Below are 21,423 nucleotides of genomic sequence, written 5' to 3'. Positions count from 1 at the left end.
TGGCCATCAGAGGCATCACAAGCTTTTGTCCTCAGTATTAAGAGAACAACAAAGTGTGGCAATTATTAATCTATCCCCAAAACGGCCAGAAATCCCTGCACAATTATCAGGTGGTGGCGAACTCTTAATTTATACTCTGATGGGCCAATAAGCTATCCTTACTGAACACATGACTAATGTTTTATGTGTTGCTTGGTCATTATTTATAGTAAAATAATTGTTATGTCTCCTCTTTATCCTACAATTAGAACATATACACTGCTTTCAAAACGTTGAGATGTCAGACATGCGCTATTAAGTATTATGTCAAAGCTTCCATAACCTTCAGCACTTATAATGCTATTCATAATCACAGTAGAGAAGGCCCTCTGGGGGTTTGTTGTTTTCGCATCAGAGCAATTGGATAAGCTGTAATCAAAGCAACAGAAAGGAATCTCTCTTGAGCTGGCCACTATCATCTGTTTTACAATGTCACACTCAAATTTCAGGCTTTAAATTGTTTACTTTCATTTTTCTAGCCACATTTTCATGTCAAGGGACGCGTCATATGGTCCTAACAGAAGGTGTGGCCTGGCTTTCAGTGTTTGGGTACAAACTGATCCCAAAACAGTGACCTTTAGCACCATCATCCCTGTAACAAGCCTGTCACATGTTCTCTCCTAATGAAAATCTAATAATAATCACACTCAAATTGCTCATAATACAGCTACAATTTTGCATGGCTTTAATGAAAGAAACCTCCACAATTGCTGTTAAATGTTAAACAAAAAAACACACTAGCATTTATTGGTAGCCTTAATAGTTTCTAATAAAACAGTCTAACTCACAATAACCACAGTAGCTGCAAGCCTGCATTCTACTGCCCATTGTGTGTGTGTGTGTGTGTGTGTGTGTGTGTGTACTGTGTGTGTGTGTGTGTGTGTGTGTGTGTTCCTCCATCACAGACCACTGATCACATCAGGCCTAAACGTCAAGCTGCTACTGAGCTAATGCTGCAGCTGAATAATTTATCGCAGAGAAAGAGAGAAAAGCGTTCCCTGTCTGTCAACTGTCCAAACACAGCTTAATAATTCTGAATCGCCTCTTACAAACGCCACAACAGCAAATCACCAATTCACAGAAACTAGGGTGAGAAAGCAGTGTGTAATAATAATATATGGGCATCTTGTCCAATACAATTGTTAAACTGTGTGAACTCCTGTGTTTTGTGTCCTTGTTTATTGACACATGAACAAATACACAGCAGTAACTTCTGGAAGGGAAATGTAATTCAAACCGGGGGATATATGGTGTGAATATGGTCCGCAGCAGGAGGAGGAGTCAAGGCAGATTGAGTAGAATAAAGAGGGGGAGGAGGCGGGAGAACTGGGAGGGGGAGGGGAGAAGAGAGGACACGGTGCACGACATAAACAGGGCTGGGTATCCATTGGAAAAAATGTAGATACTGGTGGCAATGGATATTTGACATTGACATATTTGACACTAATCAACTTGTTTGTTTTTTACTTTGTATTGTTATAAAAAACTAAAGTGTGATATATACTGATTCCTCATTGCATTTTAAAACTGCTACTACTTAGCACACTCATATCATGTATACATTTTGCTACTTTTACATTTTGTTAGCAGTTGTTTGGTTCATTTTATTGTATTCTAACTTATTCTGTATATTTATTATGTGTATTCAATTGAGATACTCTACACAGATATGCCTTGTCTACTGTTGATATGTACATACATGTAATGTTCGTTTAATTTCTATTCGATTTTACTTTTAACTAATGTGCAATGCCTTGTTAACATGCTGCTTTTTATTGTGATCAATAAAGTAAATCCAATCTAATGTAATCTACAATTTCACAAATGAGTGTCAGAATCTATAAAATGACAGTCATGCAACTCTACACCTCTCAGTGATAATGCAAAAATGTTCAGTGATCACCAGAATTTTCTATTTAAATGCTCGCCTAACTATTAAGTATGTGTCATTAAGGCCGGAGCCACACGAGGAAGATAACGCAAACGGACCGCAATCGTTATCAAAAAAGTCTTCCGTCCACACGCAACAGGCACCAGAAATGTGTCCGGAGACGCTGTAGACGCTGTAGTACATATGCCAGGCCTGTAAGTGGCGCTGTAGTCTGCCACAAAAGCAGCGAAGAAGACTTCCCGCGCATGGTTGCCGTGGTTGCCCTTCTGTTTATTCTCCGCTGTGGACGCTCTGGCTCTTTTTCTCCCTCTCTCCGGTTAGTCCACCAGCAGATGAAAAACACCCACCTCTCCGCCTCTTCCAAGGGACGAGGGGACCGTGCAGCAGAGTTTCAGTTAGAATTTTTTTCGCCGGTCAACATGTCCGTTAAAGTTTAAATCTTCCGGACAAAATTAGAAAAGTGCCGGTCAAAGGTCTTCTTTGTTATTTATTGAGCTTTAAAACAAATGAATAACGACTCTATATAAGAATAAAAAACGGAACCGTCTATCTGATAGTGAACTGTAGCAGATATGACCGTTATCGTCCTCGTGTGGCCGGGGCTTTAGAGAGTACTGAATGAGTGAAGGAGGAAATGATTTCAGACAGTCTCGGTGTTGAGTGCACTGAGTAATGATGGGCAAATGAGGATCGATGAGCCTTCTTTCACATTACTCCTGAGAAGTGGAAATGAGGGGCACCTGCTGCTCAGAGAGATTTACGGGCAAGTATACTGAAGATTAAGTAAGAGTTTCAAAATATCAAGCAATTATGTTATCTCCTAATGTTGAGAATGAATAATCGTTTTATCTTGTTTATCACCAAGGAGGAAGTCTATCACAGCGTAAATAAGGAAGAAGTTCTTAGCCTGAAATAGTCTGGAGTTGTTACCTGTTTAGTCATACAAAGACTCTTAATTTAGATGTTTTTGCATTTGATGCGGAACGGGACTCCAAACACGCAGGTAGTGGCACATGATTCAAAAATGTCCTTACTATTGGGTACAAAAATACCAGGATCTTCCAGGGATCTGGGCCCAAAGCATGTGCACTTATAATCGTCTTAAGCCCCACCTCCAATCCGCTGCGCCACATCTCGGCTATATAAATGTAGAGGTAAAATAGCTCTGGATTCAGCTTTTAGCCTATTTTGACGACGTTGATAGGCTAAAGTTTAAAGGCTCTTTAAGTGTTCGTACTTGGTAATTTATTTAGCTAAAAGGAAAATATCTGCTGATTTACAGATGTCTCTTTCCCAATGCAAGTTAATGGTCGGTTTTTGGTAGCATAATTCTGCCACTATGAAACATTTGCTTCAACGGTCTGCTCACTTCCTGAGGGGCTTGGCTAAAACCTATAATGGAAACGCAGCCAAATATGCGTGTGTGCTAGCTTGCTTAACTAGCTGAAGACTTTTCAGTCTGATTAAGGCCCCGTCCACACGGAGACGATTTCAGTTGTATCCGCTACAGTTCTTTATCGTTTAGACGGTTCGACCACACGAAGCCGAAACGGAGCCGCGGCTTCGGAGCCCGAATCCGACACACTTTGATAACGGCTCCCAAAGTGGGTAAGTCTGGAGACGAAACGCTTGCGGCTCCGTGTGTACGCCCTATACGATCATTTCCTGAATTGATGACGCCATAACCCCGCCTCTCCCCACCTCTGCTGCTCACCCCCGCGTCATTGCTGATGCGTTTCGCCAACAACAACAACGGCGGATCACAGGGTTGCGTTCATGCTCCAGACGCTACTGACCATGATACAGGGGTTAATGGGGATAGTGGTGGTCCAATGGATAGTGAGGTGGGCTGAAGATCGGAAGGTTGTGAGTTCAAATCCCGCCAGGAACACCACCACTAGTGTGCCCTTGAGTAAGGCACTTAGTCCTTAGTTACTCCTGGGAGGCGCGTGGCGCAGTGGATAGAGCCTTGGTATGGGGATCAGATGGTCACAGGTTCAAACCCCACTGCAGTCAACATGTCGTTGTGTCCCTGGGCAAGACACTTCACCCCAAATTGCTCCTGTGGGGATTGCCCACAGTATTGAGTATGTAAGTCGCTTTGGATAAAAGCGTCGAACAAGTAACATGTAATGCAATGGAGAATGTCCCTGTAATTGGTTATTGTAAGTCGCTTTGGATAAAAGTGTAAAAATGTAAAGTAATGTAATACAGATTTTAGTGCAAAATCTAAACTCTACCACAACCATCAGCAACAAGTGGACATGGAGAACTACATGAACTACATGTTACTAAATCCACCACGGAGAATAACCAGAAGGGCAACCAGGCAACCATGGCAACCATGCTCGGGGGGTCTTATTCGCTGCTTTTGGTGTATTTTGTGGTGGAAATACAGCGCCACTAATGCCCCTTTCAGGAAAAAACGAGCCGGAGCTGGAAAAGCGCCGGTTTTTCCTGTTCACACCGCAGCGGCGCCGCGTCATAGCTCCGGAATGCGGTTCACTTCCAGCTCCAAAAAATTGTCGGTCTAGAGGCAAGAGCTTCGGAGCTAGAGGCGGTGTCGCTTACGTCTCTCTTACGTCGAGGCGTGCAGGAAACTAAACCCACCTCCCCTGAACATGGGTCGACTCAAGAGTCTCGTCATGCCTGCCGACAAGCAGTAGCGCTGAGCAAAGTGACTAGAAGGCAACCACACACTTATAAAAAAAAAACACACTTTATAAAGTCAGGCAACACTAACCAGGCTTCGTGTGATTCTGTTTATTTGTACCTTACTTTGACCATCCGTTCGCTGTTATTGATCATTGTGGAGAGCAGGCAGACGTTTTGTTTGTTATTATAGCAGCTATCGGATGGAATCAATACATGGGCTGCACAGGTTGTCATGTCCGACTATCACAAGTAGAATCATAATGAAAAATACGCCGGTAAAATGTGCCTGGAGAAAACGGCTTAGCAAGTAGTCAGTTTAGCTTCGGTTGCTATGCTAACATCACCCATGTTATACCAGAGAAACTTTCATAACAGCGTTGTGATGCCAAACAGCGTCAATTCAGACTGACACCAAACAGCGTCAATTCAGACTGACACACATCAGGGATGCAAACTCATCAGGTATGAAAAAGGTGACAAGGATCCGAGCCCCCCGACCCCACGGAATATCGGCTTTAAAATGAGGAATAACAGAGGATTTTAGCAGTCAGAACAACTAAAGCAGCAGTTAATAATAACAGAAACGCCAAAGAGTCACATCTAATAGAAATATATTTAAGCATTTATTTTAATTGTGTAGCAGTCAGTTTATAATTTTGGCAGGACTGTTGAGCATTTTGAAAATGTATTTTCATGCCTCTGTGCAAGGCGGTCTTTCTATCTTTATAGCCAGTGGTGTAAAGTAACCAAGTTCATAAACTCAACAAGTACTATACTTGGGTACAATTTTGAGATACTTGTACTTTATTTAAGTATTTCAATGTTTTGCTACTTTGTTCTTCTTCTCCTCTACAGTTCAGAGGTAAATGGTGTACTTTTCCTCCACTACATGTATTTAATACCTTTAGTTACTTTACAGATGTGGATGAATGCTGTGAAATATAATCAAGTGTTAAATCAGACTTTAGTTCCACCTGGAGTAAATTCACAAGCTACCCTGCAGTATACAAAGTCATTCAAACTAGCTGCACCTTTACCAGCTTTGAGAACACTTTCATGATCAATCATTATAAAACATATCATATATATTATTCTGAAATGGACCAATCTGCACAATGACTACTTTTGCTGTCGCTACTTTAACTATATTTTGATGATAATACTTTTCTACTTTTACTTGAGGAACATTTTGAATGCAGGACTTTTACTGTAACAGAGTATTCCTACACTCTGGTACTTCTACTTTTACTCAAGTACAAGATCTGAGTACTTCTACTTTTACTCAAGAACAAGATCTGAGTACTTCTACTTGTACTCAAGTACAAGACCCGAGTGCTTCTACTTTTACTCAAGTACAAGATCTGAATGCATGTATGCTAGTTAGCTAGCTCAACGATTCATTAAATAATATTGGGACAGAAACACTTTTCAGTGCACATCACGCTCTGCCGCTCCGACAGGGAGCTCTGCTCTGAACACCCCGTTCTAACCAGCGGTCCAGTCTGTGCCCGCACAGTTAATATTAACGAACGCACCGTAGGTAATGTAGCTGCTGAAGCTAGACCCTCATCCCGGAGCAGCAGAGCCTTATTATACATCCATGAGCAGAGCTGACAGGCAGGAAGACTTGTGCTCTCGCTTCATTATAATATATAAAAAAAGAACACCATGCGTGTCATGATGGCACATAACAGCTCGCGGCCGCAGATTACTCCGGGTCCCAGACCCCCCCCCATACCCCAAAAATATTTTTATTGCAGATCTACATGAATCACACAAACGACCTATTTTGGAATCAAAACGGCGAATTTCGCCGAAAGGTGACAAGTTTGCATCCCTGACACATTCACTTAAAGGGAACTGGGGATATGTATCAGCTGCTTGTGTGACAGTCAGACAGTGAATACTTTAGAGCCGTGTGAGCTAACCCGGAGCTAACGGGAGAATAAACTCCCGTGGAAGAGCAGCCAGCACTGCAGCGGTCGGTAAATGCCGCTGAGCACATTAATAAACAATGAACCACGGCACTCTGGAGAAAAGTATAAGGTTGGAGAAGTCGTTATTTAATTTAATCTGGCTTCGTATGATTAAAAGCAACACGATCATCGACCCGACGCAGTTTCCCCCCCCCCCCCGTTGTTGTTGTTGTGAGCTCCGTTGGGGAGAAAATCAGCGATGTAAACGGTGACGTCATGACGCAGTGGCGGCAGCTCTGGGCGGTGTGAACAGAGCGGGAGCTGAAAAGGGAAACCGGAGCTGAACCAGAAAAGCTCTAGCTAGGAGCTAGAAAGGGAAAAGCGCTGGTGTGAAAGCCGCATTACAGGCCCGGCATATGTACTACAGCGTCTCCAGCGTTTGAGCGTTTTTGTGTGGACGGACAAGTTTCTTGAGCCGATTTTGAAGACTTTTTTGAAATTGACTTCGTCTCCGTGAGGACGGGGCCTAAAAGGACTCTTTGCTTGAAAACGCTGAATCAAGGTTCAAGGTTCAAGGTTCTTTATTGTCAAACTGACATAGCTACAGAGTAATTATGTTGTTGAAAATCTTATGTCACAGGCTTGAATGTGTTTGAAGGGACTATATGAGGCTCCTTGAGGAGTGTTGTTTTTTGTGTGTGCCTACCAACTATCAGCAAGAGAGCCAATGGGGATCTCCAACAGCCTGTTCTCTAACAGATAAGATGCTGATGAGATTACTTAGGTAAACACTTCTGGTATTGAATGACACTGCATTTTCTGTAGAAACAAAACACTTCAGTCACTATTGTAAAAAGAAAATTATTTGGACACAAAGGAGTTTGGCTGATGGCCATAATGGCAGCAGTGTCAGTCAGTCAGGACCAGAATAGTGGAGAGGACATTCCTGCTCCGCCTGAAATAAAACCTGCAACTTGAGCTCCCTGAGACAATGAGTGGCAGGCCCAACAATAAACACTGGCCCACCCAAAACAAAGATCAGACAGGGGCACACATACACAACTAAAGATCCCTACACAGCCAAAGCACATGCGCCCAAACTTTCTTTACTATGAATGTGTGTAACAGAGAGTTGGTTAAATAGCTTCAGTTTTTTAGGAATATACTGCAAAAAAAAAGTGACATTCTTTTCAAAATCAAGGCAGACAAGAGCTACTAAAAGCATTTAGTATCATTACTGCACTCACACACACTCAAAAACACCCAAAGACCTACAGACACAGACATGGTAATAAAGTAACAAAAAGGTGTCTACTTGAGTTTGGGACATCAAGAGCAAAACAAGAGGAGAGAATGACTTCCTGTTTTGCTTCAAAGAACTTCTCCGCCTCCTGCTGAGCATACAGCCAGCCGCTGAGCTGCGTGCAACTGGATCTCATGCAGACCCCAGACTCAATATCTAAATGTGGAGACTTTAGACTTCATTTGAATTAGTAACACAAAAATGAAGAAACCTATATACATGTCACTATTTAACATATAAAACAATAGTCTACTATATGAATAAAGTGTAAAATCCTTCACATTCAAAGAAATATCATGGGTTTTGAGAAATGATCAACAGTCCCGCGCACTTTAGATTGGTTTGATCGTAAAAACAAACTTTTGACAAACACATTACAGATTAGTTTGATGTAATTTTGCACTTAATAATTGACTCCTAGTTGTCAAGGAGCACCTTTTGAATTTTGTTAACACGTCAATTTATTTAATGAAAATAAATCCAAACCTTTTCAAGATGGATTTATGGGCACCTAGAAATATTCGTCAAATAGTTTTGAGTGAAAATTGAATGGTATCTTTGCACAACGCCCATGAATACAAAAAGATGGCTGTAAATACAAGCAAAGGGTGAATATTAAAATGTATTTGTGTACTTCCTCAATTCAGCAAACCCCGTATCGAGGAGAAACTCAGCAGTCACTGAGAAGAAGTCAGTAAAATCTGAAAATAATAATAATAAATTCCCCTCCTTATACTTTTCTTCTCTCATTTTTTTAATTAAAATGTAGCTCCATCATTCTGTTTGCATTCTGGACGAACAGACAATGAAAGCAACGTAACATTTGTAATCAGAAGGTTTTGTAAGTTAAAGGGGACCTATCATGCAAAATGCACTTTTTGATGTCTTTTATACATCAATATGTGTCCCCGGTGTGTCGGGGAACTCACTCAGCGTCAGAAAATAAAACCCCCTCTCTTTTCCTCCGTACCCAAATCTCTAAAAACGGGGCTACAACGGAGCTGATCCAGATTTGCGTCCGATATGACGTAATATCGGAAATGTAGGCTGGCTTTACACCCACGGCCCTATCAGAAACGTTGCTATCAGAAACAATGCACGACTGTTTTGGACGTAATATGGTCGGTGCATGTTTACATTAGCATCGCTAACACTCAGAGCTAACCTGTACTGGAGAGAGCATGTGTGTGAAGAAGCAGGAAATAAAAAGGAACTCACCTTGTGGTATAACCGGCAAGAGAGAAAGCCTTTGAGCTCCATACTGTTTCAGAAATAATCCTTGATAATCCATGATATGGCGTTTCATCACGGCAATATTTGCCGGTAGAATCTCCCGCATGAGCTCAGCCCCCTCCTTTTTTTGTATACATTTTTTTTTAAAGCTTTATACCTCAAATCAGCACTTTTGAAACAGGAAGTGAAATACAGGGATATGAGGCATGGCTAGAATGGGTGATCCGTTTGGCAAAACACTTCATAGACATGTTTTTTATATATTTTTATATATCTGAGACCTATGCTATTGCCTAAAAATAGCATGATAGGTGCACTTTAAGGAATAAGTTAGCAAATGATCATTGCCACAGCACTTTTAGTGTTTGACACTGGTGAACTTTAAGCCATTCATCATTTTACCCTTGCATGATGGCAGGAAAAACAAAGGAACCATAGAGGACATTACTGGCTTGGCTTCATATAATTAAGAAACATATTTCACTTTGTTTAGCAACCATCCATCATCCTGACAGTTTGGGGATTCCCACTTAATAAAAAAAAAAAAAGGATAACTTCCTGCAGCAAACATTTTTGCATAGAGTCAAATGCCCCTTTGTTGGTGAACATTGTTTATGCCAGAGTTCCCGTTGGCCGGTAATTACCGGACTATGACCGGTAACATATGCTGAAGACCGGCAAATCTAAATCTCTCCGGTCAAAATAATTTCCCCTTAGCGCAATACCGCATCAGTTGCGCCACTTATGTGACGGACAAGAATAGTATCTGACAGACAAAAGAGTATGTGACAAACAAGAATAGTCAATTCTAATGTCTAACACTTAATGTGGAGAAAGAGATGTCCTGTATGGGTTGATTGTGCGTTGATCTGTTGGTAATGCCTTCCGGTTGGCATGTAAACAAATGCATAATGCTGCTGCGCTATACTTTGTGGCCTCACCCGGTTGCATAGCGACGCTTATTGTTTAGGTGTCTTTTAATAAGCAGGTAGTCCAATCATTAGCTAGAACTAGCTAGATCTGATCGATATGGACATAAACGCGAGTAAAGTCTAATCTGACGGGAGAGAGAGATCAGCTGCTGCTGACGAGTCGACACGCAGCTCTGCATGATCACATGCAGCGGTGAGCGGAGGAAAACACACACTTCAGGTTAGAATATCACACGTAGCTCTTTTAATTACCTCTCAAACTACCTAAACTAGTTATAGATATGTTTAGTTTTACTGTCGGGTCACTCATTACTGGATCCGCGAGCTGCATGATACTGGCGGGCTGTCAGGAGAAGGAGAGAGCGCTCCGTTTATTATTCCTGTGTTATTATAAGTTACTGTACACTTTTGAATAATTCATCTACTATAATTAGTTTGTTTGATATCGAATCATATCAATTTGTTTTAAAGCTCAATAAAAAACAAAGAAGACCTTTGACCGGCACTTTTCTCATTTTGTCCGGAAGATTTAAACTTTAACGGACATTTTGACCGGCAACGGAAACTCTGGTTTATGCGCCTTTATGCTGCCAACATTACACGTGATTTCAATGAAACATGGGCTAGAGCGACTCAACTGAAGCCAGGAGGTCTAATGGCGTGATGAAGAGGAGAGTGGCACCACACAATGCGATTCAGGGATGGGGATGAAAAGTACATATGTCAAGCATGTGTGTATAAGTGTGGATTTAGAAAAAAGGGAAGCTGTCAATTGTTCAGCCATTTAGGTGCCGAGGCAGCTGTGAAATTCCAGCGAGGCTTAAAAACAAGACGAAAACACAGGCTTTGTCTCTGCGTTTGTCTGTAGCGTGTCTGGTGGTGGAACAAGATGTTTCTGCCTCTTTATTCCTCTGTAGCTATAATGTGACCATCCATTCAAACCATGCAAGGGTTGCAAATTGGCACTGCCATAAATAAAAACAAATACAAAGCCAAACTTGTTTAATTTACCAAATGAACTCGCTTAAATAAGTTTCTCGAATGAAAGGCCTCAACGAGTCGGAGTTAAAGTCACACAAGGAGCAGCTCACAGTGGAATAAAGCGCACCTTTCAAAAACCATGGTGGTGACGCAAACGAAAAACGAGGGAGGTGGAGTTTGGAAAGCAGGCAGTAATGCACACTCTCCAAAGCTCATTGAAGTGTGTGAAGCTTTTCAGAAAAGCACAAGTAAGGTGCATAACTCTGTATGGAATTTGACCAGAGCCGTCCCTTATAGATACTGTCTTTTTACGTTAGTGAGTCATTTGGCTTGGCTCTCTTATGGCGCATTTCCACCACACGGTCGGCCTCGGCCTCGCTCGGTACTGCTAGGCCGCGTTGGGCCTTGTTAGGGCCGGCTCACTTCATGCTGCGCTTCCATTACAGTTTAGGAACTGGGGTAGTTACTATAGTAACGCAGTGTAGGCGGAGCCGTGACGTCATCTTCAATGAGAACCCCAGAAAAACAACACAGCCGTTAGCTGTTAGCACTCAGAGCTCACAGCTCCTCATATATGTTCAGAAACTAGACAAAAGTTAAACAAGTACAAACCACAGACTGCCTGTGTCATGGAGAATACAGTCGCTGCTTTATTTATGTCTGTATAGGCCGTTGTTGTGAGTGTGGACGGTCGGAGCATATACTGCGTTAGCTTAGCCAATCTCCATTTAGAAAACACGCATTTTAAAAGGTTTTTCGCCTGTCGTCTGTCTGCAGACTTGACAAAGCATTAATTCATGGTTTTTACTAACCGGTATCAGTATGTTGTTACTTCGGCATCATTTTGAAACGTGTATTACAATTAAATCACGGTCTAATATGTTCATCTTGTTGTAGTTGTAGCCCCCTTGCCAGCGATTCTCTCTCTAGTTTAGCAAACTCAGCCCTGTTTGTTGGCCCCGATAGAACCACGATTTTGTCGGGCCAGAAAAGAGGTGAAAAAGTACCCCCGGGCCAGAACTAGGCCTAGTGGAAGCGCAACCAAAAACGGGCCCGGCATGACAAGGCACGCTTAAACCGCGCTCCGTGCCATGGTGGAAATGCCCCATTAAAGTGCCGGCTGTTTCGGCTCCCAAACGGCTCTTCATGTTACCACAGTTTACCACGGAGCCTCAGTTTCGCCGCTGCGAGGCTCTGGTGCTCGCAGCTCACGCGCGTGCTCCACTAGCACCGCTCATCGCATCCAAATCACGCACGTTCCGTGTTGTCCTGTAGCAGGCACCGCCGATGTCGGGGAAACGATCTTCAATACTCCGAAAAGAATCCCACCAGACTCCTTTGCCCCTCCAACAGAGGGATGTCCTTGTCCTTTTTCCTTATCGTCATTTGAAGCGATAAAAACTCTCGATCTTCTCTCGAATTATTAATATTTTTGGGTTAACCGTCAAAAGACACCCCCCTGCCGGAAACGCTGAGTCACACGCAATCTCTGTCGATTAAAGAAATAAAATGAAATGAGACAGAAATGTCCCAAAAAGTGAACACTGCTTAGCTCATCTGCGACACATTGGCAAAAAACATATTGTTGACGTAAATCATGTTAGAAAATGTCTCGTAAAATAATTTTACAAGGGCACATAAAAACAAATCAGAACATTTATTTGTCTTTGTGGCTTTTCCTCAAACTTGATGCCCATAGATAAATGTGGTGAGGGGGGAGAAGATATTTCAAAGCAGAGAGGAACTGCCTTCATATGTATTGCTTTTTCCTATAAAAAAAACATCCCCCACCCATGCCCAGCACACAACACACACACACACACACACATCTGAGCTGTGTGTGCATCACCCCATTATTCTCACACAAACTGCATGGTGTAGAAAAACCAGGGAAAATAAATGAAGGTGGAAACAAAGAGATGGCAGATTCCACTGTGTGTGTGTGTGTGTGTGTGTTTTTCACGCATGCATCTCTTACAACTATCCATCATTAATACGGACAAAGAACCGAAAGGACCAGACAAGGTCGCACGCCGGCATATATCCAACCAGCGAAATCTCCAACACCACTCTTCATTTTCCATAAGCTTGACATGTTGCTGTATAAAGCGAGGAGATAAGAGAGGACACGCCATCGTCCAGCAGAAAGACCACAGCGGCCAAACAAAATGCAGGCGGCTGTGATCGCACAAGGCTAATATTATGGAAATTAGATCATTAATCAATGGCTAAACAGCCTTTTATCTGGAGAGCCAGAGCGCCAAGGCCTGATCGGCCGCCATATTGGCCCTTCTGATAACATTTGCATCTTTAGCAGCTGATGGAGATGAAGGGAGAAGAGACATCTCATGTAGCCTCAGATAATTCAGAGTGAAGATATGTCAACACTGTAATTACATTTAGGAAAATATTCTTAATGATGTCACGTTGATTTGAAGAAACACTGCCTGGTTTTAACTTTTTAGAAGCAGTGTTTGTGTACACGTTTTCCACTGTGTAAAAAAAACAGATATTCATTTCATTTTCAGACTGCAGCGCTGCTCTGACGATTTTCCCTCTTCCCTTCCTCCCTCTCGCTCTTGTGTCTTTCCCTCCTCCCTCTCTCTCTCTGTGTGCTCCCTCCCCCTCCCTCCCCCTTCCTCCTCCTCCTCCTCCTCCTCTCCCCACCGTCCCTGTTGGATTGCTGGAGTAAACACAGGAAGAGAGCGGGCTCTGTTCCACCACGCCAGAGCTAGGCTGGGCGTTCCTGCAGAGCTCCTGCGCCGGGGTCAAAAGTTTACTGTGGTTTTCATTTCACCTTTCCTCAGCCAATCACAGCGCCACGCTGCAGCGCCTGAACTTTAACCCCCGCAAAGAATTCCACTCAAAAGATGGTCTGACGCCAGTTTCACAACTGCACCCCCTCCCATCTCCCATTTTTCCCTTTACTACTGCTTTTCCTTTCCTTCAACTGGCCAGTTTCATGTGTTGACAGAGCCTAGGTGAAAAAGATTCCAGAAAAGAGGTACGAGGGGTAACGGAGAGCCGAGCGGGACTGGTTTTTTTGTCTTCGCAGCCATGCTTTTCTGGAAAAATATCAATACTTGGTTTCTTTTATCCCATGGTGAAAACAAGAAAAAACAAAACAACTTAACTAAAAATCTGAGAATCATGAGATCAACGCACAAGAAGAGACCGTTTTTGTTATTTTTGTATCTCAGTGAAACAGAACACACAGAATTACTGATTGATTTTATATAATGAGTCCTAATGTATTGAACTAATCCTTGTACACTTGATAAGGTGTAATATTCTACTCTTTGGTTTTCATTCTGTTTACGCCTTCATCTACAATGCCGGACAGAGCCTGCAACATGTTCTGCCCGCCACATGGCGCTCAGTTCAGGTTGACACTATTAAAAGCTTGTTTAAATGACTTATGAGGACAGGCTGGATACAGGGGTCACAAGTACCAAGTGCTGAAAGACACACAGAGAAGAAGAATGGGATAAAAATAAATAATGAGTGCTGCTGGCCTTGTATCACAACACTCAGGAATCTGAATCAAAAGTGACCTGACACACACAAACACACACGCCGAGCCATAATCCAACAGTGGGTTTGTTTTTGTCTTGCTCCCACTGCACTCAGTTCCCATCTGCTGAGTGATTAAGCCTGCACTGCTAATCAAGTCGCTCACACTGTAAGGCAGTGGGCAAAGGACGAGTCATGCTGTTCGAGCTGACACACGCCGCCCTTTGATTAAAAGTGCGTCATTTGTTTTCACACGCCAAGAAAAAAAGTTCATGGTCAACATACTGCGTTAACAACCAAATCACATAACTACGTGTATTTGTCGGGAAGCAGCAACAAAGTTTGTTTAATAATATCGATAGGCGTCACTGGTAAGAATACCCTCGGAAACTAAAGCCGAAGAGATATCAGTTTCTATTAAGTTTTTTTTATTTAGACTTTTTGATAATAGTGCATTTCTGTGCAACTGTATTGCACCCCGCACGCAGTACATTACTTGTCTAATTCTTCACATTTTTGATAAGTTGTTCAATTAAACCTAAAGCATCACTTTTGTACTAAGTCAAGTTCAAAATCTCGATCTAAATTATTACCAAACTAATTGTGCATCCTTTATAAAGCTTAACTAGTACATAGATTGTACCGTTCAACAACAACTACACATCCAATCATAACATATTGTTTTTTATATACAATTCTAAGTATTGAAAACCTTACAACACTTATGACTACTATACTTTGCTTGTCCGTCAAAGGAAATTCATTGAATCCTTCAAAACCATGCGAGATGACTTCATCCACACTGCGGCAAAACACACTTATACTGATCTTATTACTGTGTGTTTGGCCCCCATAAGTGTCAAACTATGCCATTTCTATTTAAATTCAAACTCATAAATTGCCCTATATAAGGGAAGCCACATGGAACAGGGTAATACAGACGATGGTGCAAATTGAACAGGGACCTTAACGTCTCCTATTATAGTCATACCGCAGTCGTCCTATAGAATCACTTGTTCCAGGATGGCATTGGCAGTCAAATGAGCGTATGAGCACCACGAGAAACAAGCCGAATGGAAACATGTCGGTTACTTGCCAAAATTGGAACCACCTACATACAAAATAATGGAGCGGACTAATTTCCAATATTTGTGACTGCTATTTGGTATACAAAATAATGCATTGGTGCTAACTTCAGATGATGTGGCACCGTCAGGAGGCAACCTTTTTATTGGATTGTTGCCTTAACAACAAGCCACACGCTCAGGGCTGACGTCACCCGGCAGAGCGAGGAGCAGGGAACATTTTCCACTTTATTCAGAAAGGAGAGAAAAGAAAATCAGTCCAATTAAGGAATGAGTGTTGTAGGAAAAAATGGATAGTACTAAATTATCTGACACATGCCTTGCCAGTGTTGACATGCTGTAGTAAGTCTGGAGCCATTAACGATGGCGTTGAAGTCTTTCATTCACAACTTGACTTTTCTTTGAACTCAAGGCTGCAATGAAGTAGAAATTCCAATTTGTGGAAAAGATGTCTAGCGCTAGGCCGTGAGCAAGTGTCTGCACACCCGCTGCAATTTGCGGTAATTTATTTTAATGAAAGGAGCCTTTAAATTACAGGTGAACTATAAGATAGGAGACACGCAGAGCGCCTTAAGTCGCTGCTTGCACGGTCACATCACGCAAGGATCCTCTTACAACTCACAACGGCAGCGCCATGCCAACCACAGCTGCCTCTCAATCCAGACAGACCCAGAAACCACACCCCATTGCCACATAGGTCCAACATCCAACCGTTTCATCTTGGAAATGTACAGAGAGGGAGGGGAACACAATGTAAACAAAGGAGGGAATAATTGCAACCAACCATTTGACACAGTTCAATTACAGGGGATGGAGCCTTGAGGGCAGTAAAGGTGACATTTTGGAAGATGTGCACTTTGTAGTTGTCCACGCCAAATTCCCCTTGTTGTTTTCGTTGCAAAGTAATAATCTAGCCTGAAATAAAACACACTTTTTTCATTTTTTTCTTTATTTAAATGGAGGATTCATTGGACGAGAAAATTGCAGACAAGGAGAAGATGGATTTTTTTCCATGTAGCAGTTGAGAAGTTCATCCAGAACTGACTGTCTTTCTTTTCTCTTCCCCTCTTTCTCCTCAATAACAGACAGGGAGAGCATCTGGTAGCAGTTATCTCACAAACCAAACTTTTTTTCACCCTTGCTGTCTCTCCCCCCAAAGCATTTTTTTTTTTTTATAAAAGGGGGCCCTAAACAAAACACAAACAAGGTCTTGCTAACATTTTACAATGGTAACAAAACTAGGCCAGGGTTAGCTACCCTCCCACTGGCTTGTTCAGGTGAACCCGTTTTATGAGCATTCTTCAGCTGGGGGAGCGAAAGTTAAAGGGGGAGTTGAAGTTAAAGAGGAAGGGCAAGGAAGGGAGTGGGGGGGGGGACAAAGCTCTTGGCACCCCCTTCCCTAATAAACTCTTGCCTTCGTCCAATCAACAGGGACTACAGAGAGTGAACTGTTCCAAATCCTTGCTGGTTATAAACTAGAATTGGGTGCAATGATTGCTTCAGGCTGCCCGTTTGGCTTTCAGAAGTGTGCATGGCTCACATATGGCTGAGCTAGCCTAACACTTGGGTATTACCTCAGGGTTGAAGAAGAGGGGACCGAGGGGATGAATGAGATGTAACTTCCAATAGACTCGAGAGTGCAAACTACGCCGCTTGACTTTGGACTCAGTGGGCCGGCTGTCTGGCTTCCTCTGACTAGTCAACAACAATCTGGCTCCGGCAGCTCTCATATTCTCACTCTCACTCTCACTTGTTTGGGCGAAGTAGCTGTAAATATTTTAGCAGTGGAAACACGACTATCTTGTTGAGCAGAGTTTTCTATATTTAGCCCTACAGAGGTAGGCAGAACCTACCTGTTGAGCACTAACTCACTGGTGTGGGGGTTGTGTTTGTCCATGTTAACAAACACAAAACTGGACCGCTATCGCTATCACGAGTGACCTTGAGATGTGGTGTTTAAACAGGATGTTTTACACAGCTTGAGATGACCACGTGAAACTTTTTAAAACCGTGATTGTAAAACAGTCTGGCATGTAAAGTAAAGTCTAAATGGCATCCTGTAAAAATGTACTCCAACTTAACTTGGAAAGTGTTAAATCCTGATGACATTAATATAAATATGTTTTTTCTATACCTGAATGACAATTGCTAGCTACCAGTTATCCTCCAGAGGTATTAGCTCTGATATTTTCCTTGACTAATCCTACTCTACCTGTACTGCTGCCTAACAAAAAGGCACTACGCCCGAGGAGTCATATTTCAATTAGGGTAAACAATCAGGCTTTGCTTTCAGCTCTGTGTGACATCAAGAGTCCTCTCAGAGCCACTGCTCACCCATGCATTCATCTTGAATTGAACACATACCACATGACCGATTGGCAGTTACTCGTAACGAAACGTATTATCTCCATCTCTCGGTCTCTCTTTAGACACACACACTGACGAAACACTTGAAGAATGCTGTGTATTCAGACATCACCGACGCAAAAATGCAGCTTGACAAAGACAGAGTAGAGACAGTTATCAGAAAGCTTGTCACTTGTTTTTCCTCTTTGTCGTGATACCAGCTATTAAACTCAATGCAACACATTTACCGAAGACTGTTACATATCAAGGAAATGTAATAAATGTTTTTAAGTATTTGAAAACATTGACTTTTGAACCCAATTAAGCGTACTGGTTTCCTTTATGAATGTACAGTGCTTCCATATAGTATATCTACACATATGTATAGTGTTTAAAATACAGTTGTTCTGGAAATAAAAAGGAGTGAAACAATCAATACACAGACAGAATTGAAAAATATAAACATTACCCAGAAGCCGAAGACGTCACTGAATGAATACGAACGGCACAACGGGAATATTTTTACATCCATGCATTATCTGACACACATGATTCCCATATCATTTATTTCGTTAGTCTGTTGGTAAATGCGTCACAACAACATATTTCTACAATTGTATAGTACTTTGGACCAGATGCTTAAATGTTTGACATGAAGAGTAACCTCAATGAGTTATAACTGAATATGCCACTAAACGTGTGCTCATTCAATTATCAATCAGGCAATCTGATGTAAGAATCTGCCACCAGAGAGAGACTTCTCCCAGTCCCATGAGAAAAAGTGATAAGTTAATGAATTATTGAGAGCACAGGGGCCGGCAGACAAAGAGCGAAAGCCATGCATCCCAGTCACTTCTTCACCCCATCTGCAGTCAAAGAATCCCCCCAAAGATTGATTCATTGTTAACGCAGCCTGACACCCTGTGTGAGGGAGAAAGAAAGTGGGAGATAAAGGGACAGAGAATGGGGGACAGGGGGCTCCATTTGCCAAGAATATGAGCAGAAGCAGCTCATTGGACAGGTTCCCACAGTGGTCATTCTACCACTTACAAAAATACCTTGAGTAATGGCATTCCATCAGACTCAAAATAAAGACAAGTTAGCTCATCTGACGACTGCACCATTCTCCCTTGTTTATTCCCAGCTGCCTGCCATTTAAATGCTCCCTTTAGTGAGATATTGCAGATTACGTATTGATTGGCATGCATGAAATCATACAAACAGGAACATTCATCAGTAAGCGACATCCTAGCAGCTAAACCGTGTGGTAATCTAACAAAAACAGCAAGAGGTTTTGAGTATCTCTCACGTGGAAAACTGCGCTGTAAATACCTGCAAGTATTGGCAGGGATGGCCCCAGGCGAAGAAAGCGACAGCACACCTATACCTCAACCGTTTCAGTGGAATGACTAACCTACCTCCTCATTGTCTGCGTACACATGAGCACGCTCTTCAAGAATGTCCTCTTACCACCCAAATACTCAGCATGCAGCTTGTCGAGCACAGGGAAAGCAAACCTGGACTCTACCTGAACCCTGAGAGGGATCATCCTCCCTGCACTGAAACACATCCATCTCCTTCAGCCAGTCTGCCTGTCTCTCCCTCACACACATCATGCACCTAAATATGATTTATCAGCGGTGAAAAGCTACATTTATCATCCTGTGATGGGCCATTATACCAACCATTACAATCACGGATGCATAATCTCACTACAGCTATGCAAATAAATAACAGATGCTGAGGATTCTCTAAACCAGAGTGAGCCAACCAGTTCAAGTTTGGTGTCAGCAGTGGAGGACCGTGGAAATACAAGGTGGTTATGCAGCTGGTTATCATCAGAAATGTATCAAAGATTAAGAAACACGTATTTTATGAAAAGCGACACATTTTGTGCCTCTCGTGTGGCTATTTGTCTACCTGGTGTTGCATGTGTGTGTCAAATGTTTAGAGGTAAACTATTCCACAACAAAAGGCAGATCAGAAACGAGTTTGTTGCCAGGTACGTTGTCACATGCAAGGGTTTTGCTTGGGTGTATGGTCAGAAATATAACGATTATAAAAAGAAAATATTTTTTTTTAAAAACGATTTAACATTCAAAAAATAATAATAAAGCGAAGGATTTACACCAAATGTAAATATACAAAATAAACTTTAAAAAAGGAGTACAATGTGAATATATGACAAACTGCAGTATTTTTTTATATTTAAGTGTAGGGCTGTGCAAATATGTGTGCAGAATTGTGCAAAAATATATCAAAGAAGAATATACATGGAGTTACAACCAGTTAACTCTGCGTTAAACTAACGGTGCATGCTGAACAACCGTAACAAATGACCAATAAACAATTATATTTTGCAGCCAAGAAAACGACTGCGGTGTAACTAACGTTGAGCTGTGAACACACACAATTCCGGCAGCCCCGTGTGTACCAAAACTGCTGGTGAAAAAAGGAAAAAACTGTTTCCAAAGGTAGTCTATAGTGTTTTGGACGCTGAACACAGCCCAGTGTCTCTACAAAGTTAACATATAGGTTTTTAAACACAAACGAGTTTACTCATATCAGTGTGGAGCACTAACAGCTAACGTTAGGCTACAGTGAATCAGAGAGCCTGTATCTCGTAAACTTTGTAGCTAAAGGAAAAATAACCGGTAGAAAAAGCAAATAAACATGCCAGGCTTAATGTAAAACGGTATTCTATTGAAAGTTTAAGAGCCATTGATATCATAATAGATCTTCCATAACACACAGACAGCGGTAAGGTGGCTCGTTGTATCACGGTAGCTTATAAAACCACAGCCTGCTCGGAAGCGGAGCAACACCGACTATCTCTCTGGGACCAATGTGCACATTTCAAACACACACTACACTCCCTGTCCAAAACTTATGTATAAATGAAACATAAACTAACTGCAGAAAACTCACCGGCTTCGACGCTTTCATTGAGTAGAGCAGTTTCTTTTTACGCCTCTACAAACTCTCCGCCATCTTCGGCAGGACCGTGTTTGTTTAAATGCGAAACACTCCCCGAGTGGAGGGAGCCAGCTTGTAAGCAGAGCGAAAGGGATTCTGGGTAATGTAGGAGATTTCCCTTTGAAAGACGCTTCGAACGGTTGGACATGTTCTTTATGCGAACTACACGTAGAGCAATACCCATAGGCGATATGAGCAGCAGTCACTGATATTATTAGGGGAGAGATTAAAAAACTTATTTATAGGCCGGCAGGAAAGCAGCTTTATGCAAATTACTTGTCATACCCCTAGAGTATTACATTATAATGTTTTTCATTTTTACATACAATTATAACGATATTTTTTGCTTAATGTAAATAAATGAATCATTGTTTTTAAATATGAAAAAGAACCCAAGTGGGCATTTGGCCTTTATTTAGAGGAAACAAATTGTATGATGGTAGACTTCCAATGAAGCTGAACAGTGCAAAAGGCAATTTGACAGGGTGAGCGATGTGTAAAACAGAAATAAATATAATGCCGACATTTTAAATTGCAAATGTGATTTATAGTC

At 42.0% G+C, this 21,423-nt stretch overlaps 1 protein-coding gene across 10 annotated transcripts in view; it reads right to left on the bottom strand.

Annotated features, from left to right (window-relative positions):
- The window catches only part of LOC117475532 (nuclear receptor coactivator 3-like), a 37,357-nt gene extending 16,434 nt beyond the window's left edge, over positions 1-20,923 (bottom strand). For 9 of the 10 annotated variants that reach the window (XM_034121787.1, XM_034121786.1, XM_034121791.1 and 6 more), the window contains exon 1: positions 20,823-20,923. The gene's annotated coding sequence lies outside the window, so the exon portion shown is untranslated. Of the gene's footprint in view, positions 1-19,226; positions 19,255-20,822 lie in introns of those variants that run through there. The other variant, XM_034121788.1, reaches the window with a different exon arrangement.
- Positions 20,924-21,423: the final 500 nt, after the last annotated feature.

The sequence above is a fragment of the Trematomus bernacchii genome, unplaced genomic scaffold (assembly GCF_902827165.1).
Source record: "Trematomus bernacchii unplaced genomic scaffold, fTreBer1.1, whole genome shotgun sequence".
NCBI classification, from domain to species: Eukaryota; Metazoa; Chordata; class Actinopteri; order Perciformes; family Nototheniidae; genus Trematomus; species Trematomus bernacchii.
Note: the sequence above shows the minus strand (reverse complement) of the source record. Positions and strands in the feature narration are given on the sequence as shown.